The sequence below is a fragment of the Hesperophylax consimilis genome, chromosome 19 (assembly GCF_061612785.1).
Source record: "Hesperophylax consimilis isolate HC1 chromosome 19, BYU_Hcon_1.0, whole genome shotgun sequence".
NCBI lineage: Eukaryota > Metazoa > Arthropoda > Insecta > Trichoptera > Limnephilidae > Hesperophylax > Hesperophylax consimilis.
The window spans coordinates 31,111,051-31,116,914 of NC_142854.1; positions in this window are offsets into that span (position 1 = coordinate 31,111,051).

Below are 5,864 nucleotides of genomic sequence, written 5' to 3' on the forward strand. Positions count from 1 at the left end.
AAAGAAACAATCTGGTCTTGTAGATTTTGTAGAATGGTGTTTAATGCTGATTCGGGATGCGACGGGCCTGGTTTGTGGTTTTCCTCCACCGCGCTGCATTCAGGTTTCTGATAGACCTCTAAAATTTTATCAGCGGCCGAAGCTAGCTGATCTATATCGTTGTCGGGAAGTGCTGATAGAATTGCTTGGGCGTGTTGAGGCAAGCGCTGCAGCCAAAGAGTCTTCACTATCGCACTTTTGTTAAGCATTGGTCCCGCCAATTCTACCATATGTCGTAGAAGTCCAGTGGGTTTTCTGTCTTCTAATTGGATTCCGGTGAGTAGACGGGTCAGGCGTTTTTCTTCCGAATCCTGCAGGCGCTCAATCAATGCAGTTTTTATTCGTACATATTTATCTTTAGGCGGTGGTTCGATTACTATATCACTAACCAATTGTAGTGTTTCGGAGTCCAATGCCGCGACGATTGTATTGTATTTGGTAAAGTCTTCCTTAATTCTGGAATTCGAAAATTGTGCTTCTGCCTGGGCAAACCACAAGGCTATGTTGGTTTTCCAGCAAGCTGGTAGGCGTACAGATACATGATGCACGTTTGCTTCCGAATGTCCTGCGCGTTGGTCTTCCATTGTGTTCAACTTATCTTGAGAAATTGTTACAGGTTCTTGAAACGATGAAGGTATGTTTGTTTCTTCCGATGAGGTCATTTCCAATAATATGTTACGTAATACGTTATGCAAGACATAAAAAATCCAAAAAAACTAGAGAATACTGTGTAAGAATCTATTCCATCTACCGGATATCTTAGCAAGTTATTAGCGAGTTCGCGTTTGTATTGTATTTTAGTGAAGACGCAAACCGCGTCACGTAAGTTATTGTGAAATACCGATATGCAAATATGGCGCTATTATTATATAGTGCAATAATAATTTAAATTTGTTATTACAAAATAGTATGATGTTAAATTACCTCAAAGTAAGGTTTGGCAATTATTGGACAATAACCTTAATATCACTACAATAATGTATATCTAAAACATGATTATGTAGGTATGCTGAACAATTCATTGTTTTGCGAAATGGCAATAAGAAATCGTGATATAGGTTACTTTTTTTTTTTATTTTATTTTTTTATTTAGGAGAAAAAACAGATACAGATATCAATTGACAAGAATATACAAAACATCAACTAGAGAATTTACCTGCATCCAAACTATTTCTCACGAATTAACTTAAACAGCAGTTAAAAACATTTACAAATATTTTGACTTATAAATAGGGGAAAAATATATACATAAGAATATTATTTTACAAATAGAGATATGAAAGAAATGCGCAATATCCTTATAAGAATTTACAAATTATTTTTGAAAAAATTTAGAGGGTAAAACAAAAAAAAAAATATATATATATATAAATAGATAAACAATGTTAAACAGAAATTAAAAAATATATACATATTTAAACAAGTATGTCTAAGTTTTTTACTATGAACTTTGTAGGAAAACAGTCTTCATTTTTCTACTAAAAGTAGTGCGTGTATCAAAAAATAAGTCAGAGTCCTTGAGGTTTTGGTTCTGATTAAGTGATTCGCACATTCTTCTGATTGGATCCCTGACACCAGCATTTGTACGCGTCCTGCTAATGTGGAATAAGTCGTTAAGCCTTGTTACTCTGGGTGGTACTTTGAAGTTTATTAATTTCAGTAAGTCGGGACAGTCAATAACGTTGTTACAGATTTTATACAGAGTCATGAGATCAAGGTATGTTCGCCGGTTAGATAGAGTGGAGACTTTATAACTCGAGAGCATATTTATGTACCCGCGTTTGGGTGCGCTCATTCTGTAATTGAGGCATCGCAGAAATTTCTTTTGAATACTTTCAATATTTTCTTTATAGATATCGTAAAGTGGATTCCATATGGAGGTGCAGTATTCAAGTTGAGAACGGACCAGAGTGTGGTAAAGAAGAAGATATGTTTCAGGTTTTCGAAATTCACGGCTGTTTCTGATGACAAATCCTAGCATGCTGTAAGCTTTATTCACAATATTATCAATGTGCGCATCGAAGTGGAGTTTGGAATCAAAAAGAACGCCTAGATCTCTTATACAGTAAACGCGCTCGAGTAAATAATTACCAATACAATAATTGTGTTTGATAGCGTTGTGGTTTTTAGTAAAACTTATTTGTTTACATTTATTGTAGCTTAGGTAAATTTTGTTTTCATTGCAAAACGTTTCGAACCTTACTAAGTCGCTTTGTATGAGCAGACAATCGTTTAGATTCCGAACAATGGCAAATATTTTTATGTCATCAGCGTACAAAAGATATAAACAATGCACGAAACATTTAGTAACAGTGTTAATAAAAAGAATAAACAACAGCGGACCCAGGATTGACCCCTGAGGCACGCCAGAAGTAACTGGTTCCCATGTAGAAGTGTGTCCTCGTAATGATACGGCTTGTTGTCTTTTTGTTAAATATGAGATAAACCAACGTAATAAATTTCCTCTAATTCCGTTGTACATAATTTTTTTGATAAGAATAAGGTGGTCAACCTTGTCAAAAGCTTTTTTGAAATCGCAGTATATTGCATCTACCTGGTGGCCTCGATCCATACTAGTAAATAAGAAATTTGAGTAAATAAGTAAATTACTCATGGTAGATTTGCCTTTTACAAACCCGTGTTGTTGTTCAGTAATTTTGGCAGCAAGCTGGGGATATATATTGTTATGGACAAGTCTTTCCAATAGTTTAGGGATCGCCGAGAGAATGGATATTGGCCTATAGTTTTCCACTCTTTGACGCGAGTCACCCTTGTGGACCGGTATAATATAGGCCAATTTCCACCTATCAGGGAAAACTCCATCACTCAGGCATTTATTAAATATTATGGTAAGCGGCACACACAGTGACGACGCAGCAGATCTAAGGAAAAACGCCGGTATTCCATCGTGACCCGCACCCTTGTTTATGTCCATCGATTTTAAACTCGAGTGCACTTCTTTTTCCGTTAGTTTAATTGTGTGAATGTGCGCAAGTCCAGAGTCCTGAACTTCCTCAAGTTGGTCAATGTTAATAATTGGGTCATTGATAGAGGAAGGTTCAAATGTTGACTTAAAGAATTCAGAGAACATATCACAAATTTCCTGGGCATCGTTAGATTTGCGCCCTTCGAAGGACATTGCAGCAGGGTATCCATCAGACGATTTTAATGAGGATATGTATGACCAAAAGCTTTTGATATTATTTTGAAATGAACTTTCGATGTTGTCAAAAAATAACCTTCGGGTTTCATAAGTCTTTTTTTTGTATGTAGCACGTAAGAAGGAAAATTCACGATAATCAGAAAGACCTTTATATGTCTTCCATTTGAGCCAGACTTTATCTTTTTTCCTTGATAACCTAATAAGTTCTGGAGTAAACCATATGGGGAATTTGTCATTTCGTCGTGCCAATACTGGAATAAGCTTATCAATTACATTGTTTATTTTTAAATAGAATCGATCTACTGCTTTTTCGGCTGATAAATTTGCGATTTCAGATAACCAATCAATACAATTAATGTCCTCATTAATCTGAGCATAATTAGCTTTCCTGAAATTGCGCCGACGCTGTATTTTGTTTTTGATTTTTGGTTGAATTACGAAGGATATATCAAATTCAAGGGCTGGGTGGTGTCTATCCTCTGAGATGAGAGGGTTGTTGCTACGTGTAACATTTGTTTCACGACTGTAGAATACGAGGTCTAAGTATTTTTCATTATGGTTAGGTATACAGTTATATTGGAATAAGTCCATCAATGACATTGCTTGAAGCAACGTTTTCGATGCAGCCGTATTTGAGGAGGCGAGACCTTGACTGCTGTTTTTGGAAAATGACCAAGTCAGAGTTGGTAGATTCATATCTCCTAGTACACAAAAAGTATTATTTGGTTGTGATGAATATACAGATTCCAGGTTTTTGGAGAACGTATCATAGACCGTAGGTTGTGAGGCAGGAGGTATGTATACTGCACATATGATGAGATTGAAAGACCTTACCGGAATAGAAATGAAGATTTGTTCGATTTGACCATTTTCCCAGTCATCGAGCCGGGAAGATGCAAGCTCCTTGCGCACTGCTACCAACACACCGCCTCCATCCATTTTACCAGTGAGTGTACGGTCCCTATCTCGTCGGAATACCGTGTAACGCGAATCTATGAATTCAGCAGTATTTATATTTGCTACAAGCCATGTTTCAACTAGAACTATAACGTCGTAGTTATTCGATAATACATTAATTAGTAGCTCCTGGGTTTTGGTCCTAATACCACCACAGTTCTGGTAATAAACGGTTAAAGATGATGATGAGATCATTTCACCAGAGTAGGAGTGCCGTTTGACATATTCCACAATCGCACGAGTGATACATTATGCAGGGCATATGAGGCTTCGAAATTACATAAAAAATATACTTGATTGAGATATGTGGGTAGGTTGGCTTGTTCAACTGCAGGTTGTCCACGTGGATTGTTGCGTCATCTTCCTTGTCCGGGGAGTAGATGCTGCCGTTGTAGGTTGTAGTGGGTAGGTTGTAATTCATCGCAAGATTATGATGCCATGGTTAGCCACGTTGTTGACAGCCTGATTTCAGGATCGTTCTCACTGAAATTAATTTTAACACGCACTTAATTTTCATAAAAATAGTAAAACATTTCAAGCTAGGGATTGATTGACAAAATAGGGTATTGATGGGAACTATACCACGTGTATATTTCCTTAAATTACCGGGACATTTACTAGCATTTATATTAAAAAATTGATTTGTAAGAGATATATGAATTGGATTTTACTTACTGATCTTGCCCGGGATTGCTGTTTCTCTTTTCTGATCCTTGGCGGTGACGGAATGTTGCAAAATGATTTTAAAATACTAAAGTCGGTATATTGTTCTGAGTCGATGGGTCACCAATTTGGCTAGTGTGTTGGGCGTGTATACTTACCTTATAACTGCCAATAAATGTGTATAGTGTAGGTTATGATAGAGTGAAATAGATGTAGTTGATAATTTAAGTTTATTGCAAACACGTTACACTATTACACGATTAGAATATCAGAAGGATTTAGTAGGAATCAAGAAATGTCGACCGCCAGGTCGGATCAGAGAAACAGGAATGCTCGTCGGTAATGGATTGGCAGCGAGCTCTGTTTCACGTCGGGTTGCCATCCGTGAAACAGTGTTTCCGTATTAAAATATTATTTTAGGCTGGCAGACAGTTCTTGCCCCCACAACTTGATGGGTTTTCAATATCCATGGTGTCTATAAAGTTCTTATTTCTCGAATAATGCAGTCAATTGAAAACCTTATATGTTCTCATCTCGCTAAAGAATTTCCATGTCGAGATATGCAGCTTTACAATTAAGTCTAGTAAATTATAATTTAAAAAAATACACGTGAACGTCATATAATATATATGTTTAAGAATATTCTATTTAGTTACAAAACTTGAAATTTGATATCTAGTCTATATGTATTATAAAACTACTTTAGTAATATTATATTATTTACGTACTTATATTTGGACTTCAGAACATTAAGACACAAAACACAAAAAAACTGCATGACTTTAAACTTTTGTAACATTTAAAGGGAGCTTATTGAACATTTTGAAACTTTAATAAAATGTTTTGTTTTGTGTTGGCGAAAAATTTCTCTAAAGAAGCCTAAAATCATTGCAGCTTCTCGAGGGATAGCTATGGACTGCACAGAAAAATCTAACATATTTTAACATGTAATCTTTAAGTCAGCATCTGTCGTTTTTAAACAACCATTGAAAATGTGAACTGTTGCAGTCGAAACATGAAAGGGATATCAGTGAACTGTGAA